The 18015-nt window shown below is 41.1% G+C and overlaps 1 protein-coding gene and 1 non-coding gene across 4 annotated transcripts in view; both read left to right on the forward strand.

Moving 5' to 3' along the window:
* The window catches only part of PACS1 (phosphofurin acidic cluster sorting protein 1), a 161474-nt gene that overhangs the window by 68906 nt on the left and 74553 nt on the right, over nucleotides 1–18015 (forward strand). The window lies entirely within an intron of this gene.
* Nucleotides 9611–9715, forward strand: LOC129461675 (small nucleolar RNA U13). Its single transcript, XR_008650649.1, has one exon. It is a non-coding gene; the product is annotated as a small nucleolar RNA U13 (small nucleolar RNA).

The following is an 18015-nucleotide window of genomic DNA, read 5'->3' on the forward strand; positions in this document are numbered from 1 at the left end:
AAAACTTCTTGCTGTAAAGGAGACATCACCTGTAGTGTCTTCCCTTCCCCGGGTGGAGCATCCCCTGTTGGAGCACTTTGGAGGCTGCAGTGTTATGAGCTCTGCCCTGGCTGGGAGGGGTTCTGGAACAGGTCCGAAGCCCACAGAGCAAGGGCTCATTTGTCTGCTTGATGCCAACGTGCTGCGGGTTCTCCAGAGGCTGGGGCTGGTTGCTTCTGAGTCCTTGTCAGTATTATTACTGCACTTCCCATTCCCATCTGCCTGTAGTGTTCTACCACTAACCCCCAGGAAGAAATGAATGGGAAATTTAGTTTGCCATGATTTGTGTCCTGGTTTAACATATGGTACTTAGTTTGGGAAGCCATTTGCTGTTGAAGACCTTCTTTCTTGTTTTTTTAAGACAGAGTCTTACTCTGTTGCCCAGGCTGGAGTGCAGTGGCACAATCTCAGCTCATTGCAACCTCTGCCTCCTGGGTTCAGGCGATCCTCATGTCTCAGCCTCCCAAGTAGCTGGGTTTACAGGCACACACCACCATGCCCGGCTAATTTTTGTATTTTTAGTAGAAATGGGGTTTCGCTATGTTGGCCAGGCTGGTGTCCAACTCCTGACCTCAAGTGATCTGCCCGCCTAGGCCTCCCAAAGTACTGAGATTATAGACGTGAGCCACTGCACCTGGCCCCTGTTAAAGGCTTTTGTGAAACAAAGCATTTTTAAAGGTTTTGTAAGTAATATTGGAATTAATTTAGAGTGGACTGTGTGAAATAAATGCTTTGTCACAAACTTAATGGTGTCAACATGGTAACAATATTGAAAAATGCTTTTAATTTTATGAACTACGAATCAGAAGTTCTTGAACCTTGATTCCTGTTTGCCTCTTACTGATAATGGACTATATTTAGCCTTTTCTTGGGTTGGGTCCTTATCAAAGAATGAGAAGACTAACTAATAGTAACAATAATATGTGTTTGCTGTATGACGAGAGCTAGCCAGGTGATTTGCAGTTTTAGTAGGGTGAGGTACAGCAGTATGAACCATTTCTATAACAAAAAGGAAATGTATCATGTTGAGAGGGTAAACAAAGTTTTTTAGAGAAGAGGAAAACAAATCTTGAATTTGTTATTTGTACAAATATACATAGAAGGCTATCAGGGCTGTCTGAGTTTTCTTTCATGTGAGAATGAAGGTAAAACTTGCTCGAGGTGCTTAGATATGACTTGAAGGAAACACAGGCATTTATTTGGTTTACTGTTAGATCAATATAGAGTTGTACAGCAATCTTTTACATTTTCCACTCTCAAGACCTAGAAATGCGTGGTATAATAGCTTAGAAAGACAACTGGTATGAAGTATGTTCATTATTCTTTTTTTTCTTTGAGATGGATCTCACTCTGTTGCCCAGGCTGGAGTGCAGTGGCACAATCTCCGCTCGCTGCAACCTCTGCCTCCTGGGTTCAAGCAATTCTCTTGCCTTGGCCTCCCAAGTAGCTGGGATTACAGGCATGCACCATGACGCCCAGCTAATTTTTTGTATTTATAGTAGAGATGGGGTTTCACCATGTTGGCCAGGCTGGTCTCGAACTCCTGACCTCAGGTGATCCACCCACTTTGGCCTCCCAAAGTGCTGGGATCACAGACATGAGCCATTGCGCCAGGCCTGTTCATTATCCTGATCTCACATTTGACTTACAATGCACTTTTATGTCATGTGATGAGGTGATATGTTTGAAGATGAAAGAGGGCATTTAAAAGTAGCTGAGGACAGAATCAGAACTTTAGTAGTTACAGTGAGGAAATCAAAATCTCTCCCCACAAAACAACAATAATAGCAGACAAAATTGTTAAAAACAACTGTTTCAGGGCTCTAGAAATAGAATAAATGCAAGAAATAAATGGAGAAGCATTTATCCAAGAGAAACTGCCGAACTTCAGGTAAGAACAATGGGAGTCTTTGATATCCTTGCCTAAATGGTAGAGGGTTACTCCCATCCCCTCCTGCCATTGGTGTGGTAGTTCTGTCAGGGTAGAGCAGGCCGTGAAAACTAACAGCTTGGCTGCCAGAGGGAACGCGCTTGATTTGGAGCAGGTGAACGGCCACCGTCCAGTGGCATTGACAGTGGAAGTAATGACCCTCAGTAGCAAGAGAACAAGGAAGGCCAACAGTTCTGGTAGTGAGAGAGCTATCCCAGGTGGGTCAAGCAACAGACTGGCAAACTAGCCCAAAACTTAATTAACAGAGATCCTGGAAATGAGACAGTTGCAGAGGGGTCTGAAGGGCTGTCCACACATTTCTGGCTGACTTAGAAGCCTCTGCACACATGCAGGTAAAACTAGAGAGATCCCATGGTACCCGTTTGTCCCTGGTTGGCTGGGAATCTGCATGAATGTATAAAGGAAATGCGAGAGGGCTGATCCGAAAGGAAAAGTGGGGTAGACCTGAAAACTGCTTGAACTTTCTGCTTCCTAACCCTGCACAGACCCATGGGCAGAGGTTGGAAGCCTAGCAGGCTCAAGAGATGCGAACACAACCTGTAACCAATCATTGTCTGATCACTAAGCTGTGTGTTAGCAAGTCAGGCTTAAAAATAAAAACAAGAATTTGAAAAGAAAAACTGGAAAAAAAAAAGAAGAAAAGAAACTGAGTAGAGACATCAGATAGCCACACATCACAGGGGAGACAGATTTTGTAGATTTAGTCGAGGCAAATTACTAAAGAAATAACACACATGAAAAATTACAGTTGAGAGTTGCTACAATATATTCTCTAAAACATCTAGTTTTTTAAAATTATGATTATGTCTGTAATTTATTATGGTTATGTCTGTAAGGAATGGCTACAGAAAACAAACAAACAAACACTAATGAGACAAAAAAACCAGGAAAGGATGGTTCATATTTAGGGAAGATAATCAGTCAATAGAAACTGTCTCTGAGAGAGCCTAGATGTTAGGTTTAGTAAACAAAGACTTCAACACAGCTATTATAGATGTGTTCAGGAAATACAGGAAACTACGTATGTCATGTTTAAATATTTAAAGAAATGTATGATGACAGTGACTCAATAAATCTCAATAAAACAGAAACTATAAAAAAGAACCAAATGCAAATTCTGGAGATGAAAAATACAGTAACTAAAATTAAAAATTCACTACAGGAATTCAACAGCAGATTTGAGACACAGAAAGAATCAATGAACTTAAAGATAGATTAATAGAAACTGCCAATCTGAAGAACCTGAGAGAAAAAAATGAACAGAGCCTCAGAGATCTGTGGGACAACATCAGGCATACCAACACACATGTCGCAGAATCCTACAAGGAAAGGAGAAGAAAGGCAGTAAAAAAAATGTATGAAGTAACAGCCAGAAACTTCCTACATGTGATGAAAATCATGAATCTATGAAAACTTCAAATCGGATAAATACTGAGGGATCCACACCTAGGCATATCCTGGTCAAATAATTGACAGGCAAAGACAAAAAGAGGCTGGGTGCGGTGGCTCACGCCTATAACCCTAGCACTTTGGGAGGCCAAGGTGGGCAGATCACTTGAGGTCAGGAATTCGAGACCAGCCTGGCCAACATGGTGAAACCCCCATCTCTACTAAAAAATACAAAAATTAGCTAGGCGTAATGGCACATGCCTGTAGTCCCAGCTACTCGGGAGGCTGAGGCAGGAGAATCACTTGAACCTGGGAAGTGGAGCTTGCAGTGAGCCGACATCACGCCACTGCACTCCAGCTTGGGCGACCAAGTAAGACACTGTCTAAAAACAAACAAACAAAGACAAAAAGAATAAGAATGTCTTGAAAGCAGCAAGAAAAAGATAACTCCTCAAGTTTTGTATTGTAACAGTATGAATGTTTGCTGACTTCTCAGCAGAAACAGTGTAGGGTAGAAGGCAATGGAATGACATATTAAAAGTACTGAAATAAAAAACAAAACAAAACAAAATTTTTATATCTAGCAAAAGTATTCTTCAAAAATGAAGGCAAAATAAAGACATTCCTAGATAAAAAAAATACTAGGAGTTGCTTGCTACCAGATCTACCTGAAAGAAGTTTTTTTGACTGAGAGGAAAATTCTACCAATGGGCAGTAATTCAGATCCACAAGACTAAAGGAAGAACACCAAAATTGCCAAATATTTGGGTAAATGTAAGATAATGTATAAAAATAGCTGAGGCTCAAAGTAGTAAAGAGTATTCTCCTGGTAAGAGGAAAATGATAACAATGGAAACTTGGGTCAATTTAAAGGAATAAAGAATGCTAAAAATAGTAAGTATGTAGGTAAACATAACAAATTTTCTAATGTAATTTTTCTAAATGGTAATAGTAAAAAGCAAAAATAATAATGTATTATGGAGTTAAAACATGTAGAATAGAGAGTAAAGGGGTGATTCCTGGAGGCTGGGAAGGGTAGGAGGGAGTGGGAGGGAAGTGGGGTTAGTTAATTGGTACAAAAAGAAAGAATGAATAAGAGCTAGTATTTGCTAGCACAACAGTGTGACTATAATCAGAAATAATTGTGATATAAAAATAACTAATTATTGTCTGTGACACAAATGATAAATGCTTAAGGTGATGGATACCCCATTTACCCTGTTGTGATTATTATGCATTGCATGCCTATATCAAAGCATCTCAAATAACCTATAAATATATACACCTTCTATGTACCCACAAAAATTAAAAATAAATTTTTAAAATTTAGAAATGAAATATACGGCCATAATAACAAAAGACATAAGGAAAAAAAATACCTGAGACTCTCTTGTAGTTTGTTGAGTGTAATCGGCATAATCCTTTTGAAAGCTAGTTGGGCAGTAGCCATTAAAAATTTACTTTTTAAAAATTAATTATTATTATTATTTTTTGAGACAGAGTCTCACTCTGTTGCCCAGGCTAGAGTGCAGTGGTGTGATCACAGCTTACTGCAGCCTTGACCTCCTGGGCTCAAGTGATCCTCTCAGCTTAGCCTCCCAGGTGGCTGGGACTACAGGCACACACCAGCATGCCTGGCTAATTTTTGTATTTTTTATAGAGATGGGTGTCTTGTGAGGCTGTACTCACACTCCAGACCTCAAATGATCCTCTTGCCTCGGCCTCCCAGAGTGCTGGCATTACAGGTGTGAGCACCATGCCTGGCCTGCCATTAAAAATTTAAATGTTTAGTCCTTTTGACTTAGCACTTTCAGTTTTAAGAACGTATAGAAACACTACAATAGCTTTGTAATAACTAAAAACTATAAAAAAGTCAAATGCCCATCAGAAAGGGACTGATTAAGTAAGTAGTATATTTATTTTGACTAAATATTATAACCATTAAAAGGAATGAAGTCAGGCCGGGTGCTGTGGCTCACGCCTGTAATCTCAGCACTTTGGGAGGCCAAGGAGGGCGGATCACTTGAGGTCAGGAGTTCAAGACCAGCCTGGCCAACATGGTGAAACCCCTTGTCTACTAAAAATACAAAAATCAGCTGGGCATGTTGGCGTGCACCTGTAATCCCAGCTACTTGGGAGGCTGAGGCATGAGTATCGCTTGAACCAGGGAGGTGGAGGTTGCAGTGAGCCGAGATCGCACCACTGTACTTCAGCCCGGGCGACAGAGTGAGGCTCCATCTCAAAACAAAACAAAACAAAACAAAACAAAAAAGAATGAAGTCACTATATATGTTTTAACATGGAAAGGTGTCCACTTAACAGTTGCTAAATGTGATGCATTTGGTCGAAAAGAGATTGAGCAGCACAGAAGTATATGCTCAAAGGTATGTGTGAGCATGTGCACATGCACACACACTTTTTTTTTTTTTTGAGATAGAGTCTCCCTCTGTCACCCATTCTGGAGTGTAATGGTGTGATCTCGGCTCATTGCAACCTCTGCCTCCTGGGTTCAAGCAAATCTCCTGCCTCAGCCTCCTGAGTAGCTGGGATTACAGGCGTGCGCCACCACACATGACTAATTTTTGTATTTTTAGTAGAGACGGGTTTTCACCACGTTGGTCAGGCTGGTCTCGAACTCCTGATCTCAGGTGATGCACCTGCCTCGGTCTCCCAAAGTGCTGGGATTACAGGTGTGAGCCACCATCCCCAGACTTCTTTTTCTTCAGACTTTTAATAGTGATCTTCTCTGGTGATTTATAGGATTGTTCCACTTTATTATATATTTCCAAAATAAGAGTTTTTTTTCTACTGTGTGTTTCTACTTTTTCTACTTTTCGAACTATTACTTTAAAAACAAATATTTTATAAACATATACATTTTAAAAAGTAGCTCATAGCATAACATTAACTTTGCATTTGAAATTGTGAGATTAAATCAAGTACCCGGTCTATAAACAGCACTTTCTACATCCATTCCACATCTTGTGTTCGTGTGTGTGTGTGTGTGTGTGTGTGTGTTTTACATATCTGTTCTGTACATTATAAGATCTTTGGGGGGCAAAACTGATCTTTTTTTTTTTTTTTTTGAGACGGAGTTTCGCTCTTGTTGCCCAGGCTGGAGTGCAGTGGCGTGATCTCGGCTCACTGCAACCTCTGCCTCCCGGGTTCAAGCAATTCTCCTGCCTCAGCCTCCTGAGTAGCTGGGATTACAGGCATGCACCACCACACCTGGCTAATTTTGTATTTTTAGTAGAGATGGGGTTTCTCCATGTTGGTCAGGCTGGTCTCAAACTTGCGACCTCAGGCGATCCACCCGTCTCGGCCTCCCAAAGTGCTGGGATTATAGGCTTGAGCCACCATGCCCGGCCAAAACTGATCTTATTCATATTTGTTCAATTCCTCCCCCCACATCCCCTCTCTCTATTCCTATCATATAGTGCTTTGCACATAACAGACCATCTGTGAATATTTATACTTTATTAAAGACATATAAAATAGTAATTATTCTCTACAGCAATTGGAATCCAATGCAGTAATCTATAATACAGTTATTTGATCCACTGACATATGTTCTTTCTCTTTCTCCCAAAAATAACCATTGAGACTAACAAAACCAAAACAAAACCGAAACAAAGAGCTCTAGCTTTTCCCATCTTCTCCAGTTACTAAATGTAGAACAGACTAGGTTTTGCTGACTTCTAGGCAGGAAACAGATTCTGTTTCTAGGAACAGAATTCCTGTGTCTAACTGAGCTATTCTTTTTCTTTTATGTTGTTTCCTTTTCACTAAAATAGAAAAAAAAAAAAACATTTTAAGCCTTTCTACTTTTGCTATATGGCTTTATCACATGCAACATTTGGAATATTTGATCTAATAAATTTATAAAGACAATTAGGACTTTGCCACTGAAGTGTTATTGTTCATTACTTGAAAACGTGTTACTTTTAAATATTTTGTTTATAGCACTATGCTTTTAAAAGTAAGGTGTTATTTTTAAAAATCCAAAAAGTAAATTACTTTCTGTTGGATTAGAGGAAATTTCCATTAAGGGAGATTGAGTGAAGTGGTTGCATAAACCCTCCTACAGATCACAACTGAAAGATGTGGGTGAAATATAAGAAACAACTAAAAGCATCCAAAAGCTTTCCCTAGAACCTGAGGAGAATTGACTCCTGAAACACTATAATAGAAGGAGCAAGAATTGCAAGTTTATGACTTTTTTGCCAGAAGTTATGCATCAGTACCCATGGTGGTTTCAGTAGAAAGAAATGATAGTGGAAAGCTGCAGCATTACAGATGAGAGGTGCCAAAGAAGAGAAGTCAGGGATAGAAGAGAAGCTGGAAAGTTCAGGGGGGAATCCTGGAAACAAGAGAGGACTACAGAAAGGGTGAGGCCCCACATCTGAGTGAAAACTGCCCAAATTCCTGGTTGATTATTAAACTCTAATTGTATCGTGAAATCCCAGGGAGCCCAGCAAAACAAAAACAAAAAAACCAGCCAACCAATGAAACAGCAAGCAGGCAGAGGCTAGAGAGGAATCTACCCTTAAAAGACAGACCTTTGGGAGGCCGAGGCGGGCAGATCACGAGGTCAGGAGATCGAGACCATCCTGGCTAACACAGTGAAACCCCGTCTCTACTAAAAATACAAAAAATTAGCCGGGCGTGGTGGGCGCCTGTAGTCCCAGCTACTCGGGAGGCTGAGGCAGGAGAATGGCGTGAACCTGGGAGGCGGAGCTTACAGTGAGCCGAGATCGCGCCACTGCACTCCAGCCTGGGCGACAGAGCAAGACTCCGTCTCAAAAAAAAAAAAAAAAGACAGACCTATACTAGATGAGATCTGTGAGGTTCATGCTTTTTAAAACAGTATATCCCTAAACTGTGAGCAGCAAAGCAGTGGAAAGCTGAAGCCTTACTGGCTTGGGGTTCAGAGGAAAGACCCTAATATTGCCCAAGCAGCTGAAAACTTAGGAGGAAATCACAAGAACACAAAAGTCACAGAGAGTGTGAGCCCCTAAATCTGAGTATGATCAGCCTAAATCCCTGGGTGTCTGCCAGATTACACAGAAGCATGGGAGACCCCAGGGAGCTAGGCTAGACGTTGTAAGAGCTGAGCAGAGATAGCAGCTGCTTCATACGACAGGAGAGACAGTTTGCAGTTTGAATCCAGGCAAGTTAACTGCCTACTAGAATATAAAAAGAGAAGGTCCTCAGAAGAACACAGTAGAATCCAGAGTTGCTATAACATTTTATCTACAATGCCAAGTTTTCAATCTACGATTACTAGACATGTAAATAAAGTGGAAAGTCTAATTCATACTCAGGAAGAAAAGCAGTCAGTAGACACTGACTCTGAGCGTCTAAGTGGGTAGTGTTGGATTTTGCAGGCAGACTGCAAAGCCGCTGTCCTATGATCAAAGAATTATAGGAAAATTTGATCAAAAGAATTAAAGGAAAAAATAAGTGAACAGATAAAGAAATTGTAACAAAGAAATGGAAAGTGAAAAAATGGAAGTTGTAGAGCTCAAATAAGTAATAGCTGAAATAAAAACTCACTAGAGGCTGGGTGCAGTGGCTTACACCTATAATCCCACAACTTTGGGAGGTCAAGGCAAGAGGATCACTTGAGCTCAGGAGTTTGAGACCAGCCCGGGCAACATAGTGAGACCCCACCTCTACAAAGCAATTTTAAAATGAGCCAGGCATGATGGTATGTACCTGTAGTCCCAGCTACTTGGGAGGCTGAGGTGGGAGGATCGTTTGAGCCCAAGAGATCGAGGCTGCAGTGAGCTGTGATCGTGCCACTGCACTCTAGCCTGGCTGACAACATGTCTCAAAAGAAAAAAAAAAGTTCACTAGATGTGTTCAACAGCGGTTTTGAAATGACAGAGAAAAGAATCTGTACCATTGAAGATAGATCAATAGAAATTATCCCATCCAATGAAGAGAGGAGCAAAGATTGAAGAAAAGTGAGTAGAGCCTCAGAGATTTGTAGGACGATATCAGGTAGCCTAATATAAGTGTACCTGGAGTCCTAGAAAGGGGAGAGAAAAATAGGCAAAAAACAATATTTGAAGAAATAATATCCCCAAACTTCTTAAATATGGTAGAAAACACTATAGATTCAAGAAGTTCAGTGGAGTCTAAGCACAAAGAAAAAGCACTCATAGGCACATCATAGTCAAATTGCTGAAACCAAAGATAAAAAGAAAATCCTAAAAGCAGATAGAGATCCTTTTGCAGCTCATGAGTGTGACGATTGGGTGTTCATGCATGTGTGTGAGGTGTGCCACCCTCTGAACCTTGTTACAACATCAGCACATTACATCTCTGAACTTGCGTGGGGAGGGGAAGCAGGTAGAGAAAAGTGACACATTACATAAAAGGGATCAGTGTTACAAATGTGACTGACTTTTCATCAGAAACGAAGGAGGCCAAAAGACACTGGAATAGTATAGTCAAATACTGAAAGAAAAACCCTGTCAACCAAAAATCCAGTATCTAGAGAAACAAATTTTCAAAAATGAGGGCTAAAGACATTTTCAGAAAAACAAAAATTGAGAGAATTCATCACCAGCAGACTTCCATTAAAAGAAGTTTTCAGAATGAAGGGAAATGATACCAGGTGGTAACTCATCTACAGGAAGAAATGAAGAGCACTGGAAATAGAAAATATGTAGGTAAATATAAAAGGCTATGAATTTTTTTCCTTCTCTAATTTCTTTAAGATACATATGATTTTTTTTTTTGAGATGGGGGTCTCACTGTGTTGCCCAGGCTTGAGTGCGTTGGCTATTCACAAGGACAATTATGGTGCACTATAGCCTTGAACTCCTGGGCTCAAGCTATCATCCTGCTTCAGCCTCCTGAGTAGCAGAGACTACAGGCGTGTGCCACTGTGCCTGCTGGTGACATAAGAAAGAAGATTTTAAAGATTTTGTAACACTGTAGTGCTGGGTTTATAATGTACATATAGGTTGGTCACGGTGGCTCACACCTATAATCTCAGCCCTTTGGGAAGCCAAGGTGGGAGGATTGCTTGAGCCCAGAAATTTGAGGCCAGCTTGGGCAACATAGTGAGACCTTTTCTCTACCTAAAAAATAAAAAACCTGCCCAGGCGCGGTGGCTCACGCCTGTAATCCTAGCACTTTGGGAGGCTGAGGCAGGCAGATCACAAGGTCGGGAGATGGAGACCATCCTGGCTAACACGGTGAAACCCCATCTCTACCAAAAATACAAAAGATTAGCCAGGCGTGGTGGCAGGCACCTGTCGTCCCAGCTACTCGGGAGGCTGAGGCAGGAGAATGATGTGAACTCGGGAGGCGGAGCTTGCAGTGAGCGGAGATGGCGCCACTGCACTCCAGCCTGGGTGACAGAGTGAGACTCTGTCTCAAAAAAAACAAAACAAAAAACAAACAAAGCCTTTTAAACATATAATGTATATATAGGTGTAATTATGACAACAGTAGCACTAAGATGGGGCAGGGCAAATGGAAATTTACTGTTGTAAGATTTGTACATTTTACCTGCTTAGAAGAGACACACTTTAAACACAGAGACACAGGTTAAAAGTAAAAGGATGGAAAAAGATTATACCATGAAAAGAATACACATAAGAAAGCTGAAGTGGCGATATTAACATCAAATGAAATAAATTTTAAAACGAGGAATATTGTTAGAGATGAAGGATACTTTATAATGATAAAAAGGTCAATATCTTACAGAGCTATAAAAATCTTCAATGTGTATGTCCCTGATAACAGCTTCAAAATACTGAACCAGGTGCAGTGGCTCACGTCAGTAATCCCAGTGCTTTGAGAGTCCAAGGCAAGAGTATTGCTTGAGGCCAGGAATTCAAGACCAGCCTGGGCAACATAGTGAGATCCCATCTCTGCAAAAAAGTTTTAAAAATTAGCTCATTGTAGTGGTGCACACCTGTAGTCCTAGCTGCTCTAGGGGCTGAGGCAGGAGAATTGCTTGAGCCTGGGAATTCAAGGCTGCAGTAAGCTATGATAGCACCACTGCCCTCCAGCCTGGGCAACAGAGTGAGATCCTGTCTCTAAAAAATGAAAATAAAAAGGCTACTAGGACTGGTAAGTGAGTTTAGCGAGAAACAGTAGGATCTCACTACTGTAAGAGAATACAAGGTCAGTATATCAAGAAAACCATTTATGTTTTGGTCAGAATACCAAAAAAACATAACTGGAAAAAAATTTTTAAGTATAGTGTTCCACTTGCCGTATCATTCAAATACATGAAGTACTAGGGATAAATTTAACAAAATGTATGTAAAACTTACATACCGAAAACTACAAAATATTAGTATAAATAGGCTTGTGGATTGGAAATCTCAGTATCATAAACATAAGCAATTTTCTACAAATTCATCTGTAGATTCAATACATTCTCAGTCAAAATTTCTGCTGTATTTTCGTTGTAGAAATTGAAAAGCTGGTTCTAGAATGTGTATGGATTGCAGAGTACTTAGAACTGGCAAAGCCAGCAAAAATTGAAGACTGACTTTTACAGCACCGCAAGGCTGTGATACTGGCAAAATAATAGACATGTACATAAATGAGAAGATGGAATCCAGAAATAGATCCACACGTAAATAGTCAATTGATTTGCAGCAAAGGTCCTGAGGCAATTCAGTGGGGAAAGGAACATCTTTTCAACACATGGTACAGCAGCAACTAAATATCTGTGTGGAAGAAAACAGACATTAACCCATACCTGATATGCTGCCCAGAAAACTCAAAACGGACCAAAGTCCTAAATGAGTTAATACTATAAAGCTTCTGGAAAAATTACAGGGGAAAACGTTCATGTGACTTCTGGGTGTGAAAAGATTTTCTAAGTAGGATACAAAAAGCACTTGCCATAAAATAAATGAATGCTAAATTGGACTTTATCAAAATTAAAATGTTTGCTCTTCAGAAAGGAATGAAGAAAATGTACAATATGGGATAAAATGTTTACAATAGATAAATCTGACGAAGGATTGTAAAGAACTCTTACAATTCAATAATAGTAACCCCATTTTTTAAATGCACAAAGGATTTCAAAGTATACTTCACAAGGTAAGATAAAACAGTAGCCAGGAGCTACAGAAAATACTTCATATTATTAATCATCAGAGAAAAGCAATTTCCAGCCATATTGAACTACCGCTGTTTACCCTCTACGTATGCCTAAAATTTAAGAGACCGATAGCGCCAGGTGTTGGCAAGTATGTGGCACAAGCAGAACTTTCATATCCTCTGTTGAGAATGTGAAGTAGTACTAGTTCAGAAAACAGTACTTTGTTTTAAAGTTAAACAACAGTTACTCAAGGATACAGTAATTCCATGCCTAGATATTTATCTGAGAGGAATGAAAACGCAGAGGCTTCTCTATGAGTGTTCATAGCAGCGTATTCATGATGGCCAAAGGCTGGAAACAATCCGGGGGCTCATCAGCAAATGGATGAACAAACTGTGCTGTCCCCGTCCAACGAGAGCTCTGAACAGGAAAAAGGAGCTCTAGACAGCATGTATCCGGCTCAAAAACATGCTTTGCGAAAGAAGCCAGACCCAGAGGTGTACATGCTGTATATTTATATAAAAATCTCAAAGGTGCAAACCAGTGGATAGTGACAAGAAAATAGAAGAGTGATTGCCTGGGGCTTGGGTGGAGGGAAGATTGCAAAGAGGCATAAAGGAACTTTCATGGGTGATGGAAATGCTCAGTGTCTTTATTGTGGGGGTGTTGACACTGGTATGTTTTATGTAAATTGTATGTAAATTTTGTTTATTGTCTGTAAATTATATCCTCCACAAAGTTGTTTCTTCTTTTTTTAATTATATATATATATATATGTATATATATTTTTTTTAAGACAGAGTCTTGCTGTGTCCCCCAGGCTGGAGTACAGTGGTATGTGATCTCGGCTCACTGCAACCTCTGCCCCCCACCCCCGGGTTCAAGCGATTCTCCTGCTTACCGCAGCTGGGATTACAGGCATGCACCACCATGCCCAGCTAATTTTTGTGTTTTTAGTAGAGATGGGGTTTCACCATGTTGGCCAGGCTGATCTTGAACTCCTGGCCTTAAGTGATCCGTCCGTCTTGGCCTCTCAAAGTGCTGGGATTACAGGCGTGAGCCACTGTGCCCAGCCTAAGGTTGATTTAAAAAAAAATCTTACCGGCCGGGCACGGTGGCTCATATCTGTAATCCCAGCACTTTGGAAGGCCGAGGCAGGTGGATCACGAGGTCAGGAGATCGACACCATCCTGGCTAACACGGTGAAACCCTGTTTCTACTAAAAATACAAAAAATTACCCCAGCATGGTGGCGGGCACCTGTAATCCCAGCTACTTGGGAGGCTGAGGCAGGAGAATGGCATGAACTTGGGAGGTAGAGCTTGCAGTGAGCCAAGATGGCACCACTGCACTCCAGCCTGGGCGACAGAGCGAGACTTTGTCTCAAAAAAAAAAATCTTTCCGTGGTTTAATAAAGGCAGCTATTCAGTATTCACTCTCTAGGTGATGATTATACTTTAGGTTGTTTATTCTCTTTCCCAGAACCTCTTGTTCAGGTATCAGATTCCTCTTTGTGGTGATGTTCTTCTAGGAAGAATGTTCTGACCCCAAGTTCTGGTCATTTTGCTTTGTTTGATAATTTTGTCTCCCCTCAATTACGTAGGATGGTACATGTTACCAAGTTGTGACCAATGACAAATGAACAGATGTCTTCAGGGTCAGGAGAGACTTTTAGAAAAGATGGAGAAATGGGATGGATTATATTTCCTCCCTCCCCAACCCCACTAAAATGACAGTAAAGGAATTTTCTTTTTAAAAAGTTACAAATCTATAAGGATGAAGAGATTGGGAGAGGAGATCGCAGTGGGCCAGAATTTTTCCCTACAAAATTTTGAAAACTGAAATGTAGGTGCATATATGATGAGTAATTTAGGTTTCAACTTTATCTGCTCCAGTAAGTATTTGCAGTGGAGGAAGCTAACAGGAAGCAATCCTGTTTTCAGCCGCATGTGGGCCATGTTCTGAGATAAGTTTTAGGTACCTGCGAATATAGGATGTACACTGGGGCTGAAAACAGGAAAATGAGTTGAAAGTCTGAATGTGGAAGAGTTAGCACCCCAGATCCCCATCCCCAAAGAATATGTGTGTCAAAGTCTAACCTGGGGAAACCCTGTTATAAATGAGGATGGGAGGCAGGTTTCTTACCTAAAATAGTAGATCAAGTTGATGTCTGCATATTCAGCCAGATCTTTCCACCTACCTTCCTGTCTTGGCTCCTACTGTCTTGGCTATGGGGCTTGTTATCACAGACACCATCTCTGCCCACCAAGACATTGAAAGACTTACCTCAGAGCAACTGACCCATCCTTGGCTCCTAGAACACTCATTTATAAGCCCCTCAGCCAGGACATTATCACATTTCTGTCTGGGGAAATTGACTAGCCTATGGGAAAAAAAAACAAACAAACATAGTATTTAGAATTTCCTTATCCCATCACATGCTGTGAGGTCCCACAGTAAGCAAGCGGTGCTCATCCACATAGAATTTCTAGTTAGCTCTTCAGCACCTCTTTTGTTTTTTGAGACAGTGTCTGGCTCTGTTGCCCAGGCTGGAGTGCAGTGGCATGATCACAGTCTCGGCTCACTGCAGCCTCCTTCCCCTGGACTCAAGTGATCTTCTCACCTCAGCCTCCCAAGTAACTGAGACTACAGATACGCACCACCACACCTGGCTAGTTTTTTTTTATTTTTTGTAGAGACAAGGTTTTGCCATGTTGCCCAGACTAGTCGCGAACTCCTGAGCTCGAGTGATCCACTGGCTTTGACTTCCCAAAGTGCTGGGACTACACGTGTGAGCCACTGTGCCCGGCCTGCACTTTGAAAAACAAATTCCTCAGAGATAAGATGTTACATCAAGGAAACAAGAGCAGGATGCCATGTAAAGGAACTATTCAAGAATGTTCTTGAGAATTGAAAAATCTCACTAAGTGAAGATTGCAGTAAAGCAGTTGGAAGGTAGGCCGGGCGTGGTGGCTTACAACTGTAATCCCAACACTTTGGGAGGCCAGTATAGAAGGCTCACTTGAGACCAAGACTTTAAGACCAGCCTGTGCAATATGGTGATACCCTGTCTCTACAAAAATAGAAAAAACTAACTGGGTGTGGTAGGGCACACCCCTAGTTCTAAGTACTTGGGTGGCTGAGGTGGGAGTATTGGGTGAGCCCAGGAGTTCTAGGGTGCAGTGAGCTATGACCACACCACCACACTCCAACCTGGGTGGCAGAGAGAGTAAAGTAAAGCAGTTGGTCAAAGATAACAGACAATAAGTGGAAGAAAAAAGAAAATTAAAGGATATCTAGGAGGTCCAACATCTGACTATTGGAGTTCTAGAAAGGTGAAGGACAAGGCATTATTTAAAAAGCAACACAAGAGGTTTTCCCCAAAAATGTCTCAGATGGATAAGAGCTCACCCAGTGTCCAGAATGAAAAAAGTGATGAAAAAGACCCTCAACAGTACATTGTCATAAAATTTTGTGACACTGATGACAAATTTTAAAGGCATCAGAGAGAAAAGTCACATAAAAATGATCTAAAACAAGTGATATTAGACCAGTTAACAATAGCACTAGGATCTAAAAGATAATAGATTAATGCCATCTAAAGCCTGATGGAAAAATTTTCAGTCTATAATTCTACACCTAGTCAAACTGTCAAATCAAGAGTGAAAAATGTTTTCAGAAATGCAGGGTCTCGTCCGGGTGTGGTGGCTCACGCCTGTAATCCCAGCACTTTGGGAGGCCAAGGCAGGTGGATCACCTGAAGTCGGGAGTTCGAGACCAGCCTGACCAACATGGAGAAACCCCGTGTCTACTAAAAATACAAAATTAGCTGGGCGTGGTGGCGCATGTCTGTAATCCCAGATACTCAGGAAGCTGAGGCAGGAGAATCACTTAAACCCGGGAGGCGGAGGTTGCGGTGACCCGAGATCACGCCATTGCCCTCCAGCCTGGGCAACAAGAGCAAAACTCAGTCTCAAAAAAAAAAGAAATACTGAGTCAAAGAGTATGTGCATATGCAAGGTGGGGAGACATTACCAAACTGCCCTCCATAGGAGTGTGCCAGTTACATTCCCACAAGCTAGGTACTAGTGCCTGCTTCCCCACAGCCTGGCCAAGAGATTGTCGTAGGTTTTTCAGTTTGGGGGGCGGGGGAGCAAGTGGTATTTGCTGATCTGGTAAGTGTAGGATGGCAGCTGTTTAATGTTGATTAATCCACCCTTATGAGACTGACATGGAAGATTACTCCACTTTCACAGAAACAGTGGAAAAGTTCAGCTATCTTTACATTTAACAAGCTGTAAGGAAATGCTAACAGATTAAGAAATTAACCACAGGAGCTAATTAGAAAAAGATCTGGCAACATGCCCAGCTCATCCAGCGGCAGAGGGAGAAAATATTCTGCATTTGTGACACTGTTTAGAAAGGGGTAATTTAAATGCCCTTTAATCTGGGCTAGTATTGTCCAATTAAGAAGTCTGTTAGAATGATAACACTTGGGTTTTTTAATATTTAGTGTGGTGAAGCAGATTTATTTTCTCCCCTTAGTATATTTATATTGAATGGTAAAGGTTATAGTTTAATTAAATAAGCTACACATTTCCTGTTTTGTTTTAAACCACTGTGCTAGGAGTTAGATTCAAATAAGAGTTGGACATGGTCTGTGTTCTTCAACGCATTAGTGCAGTGTGACTGTAATTCAAATGGGAGTTTGACACCGAAGTTTTATATCTAATTTAGGCAGCCTAACCTAGTTAACACAGATTGGTGCTAGATCCTGGCTGACACCTACTAGCTGCGTGACCTCAGGTAATCTACTGAATTTTTCTGCACCTCAGTTTTCTCAAATATAAAATAATGATGATAATTGTTTTGAGGATTAAATTATATACATTGCACATAACAGTATCTGGCTTATAGTGTTATATGTTTGCCATTATGATGTTACACCCCCACAAATTGTGAAAGTTTTGTTTAAAAAAAATTTTCCTGATTAAAAAAATTAACGCATGATCTTTATAGGAAATGTGGGATATATAGAAAAGCTTATTTTTTTTTTGAGATGAAGTCCCTTGGCCAAGATGGAGTACGGTAGCCCCAACATGACTCACTGTATCCTCAATCTCCTGGGCTCGAGTGATTCTTCCACCTCAGCCTCCCAAGTAGCTAGGACTACAGGCATGTGCCACCATGCCTGGCTGATTTTTTTTTTGGCAGGGGCGTGAGGGTGGGGATGACGTCTCGCTATGTTTCCCAGGCTGGTCTTGAACTCCTTAGGCTCAAGCAATCCTCCTGCCTCGGCCTCCCGAAGTGCTAGGATTATAGGTGTGAGCCACCACACCTGACCAAAAAGCATTTTTTAAAAACTCATCTATCACCTCACCACTAACAGAACAGTGTTAGCATCTGGGCACATCCTCAGAGGCAGTCTTGCTTGCATTGTGGTTAAGAACATGGACTCTGAAGCCACCTACCTGGGTTCATATTCAGGTCCCACTGTTTACTAATCTCTGTTCATCTCTCTCAGTTTGCTCATCTGTAAGATGTGGCTAATAGTA

Source organism: Symphalangus syndactylus, chromosome 1 (assembly GCF_028878055.3).
Source record: "Symphalangus syndactylus isolate Jambi chromosome 1, NHGRI_mSymSyn1-v2.1_pri, whole genome shotgun sequence".
NCBI lineage: Eukaryota > Metazoa > Chordata > Mammalia > Primates > Hylobatidae > Symphalangus > Symphalangus syndactylus.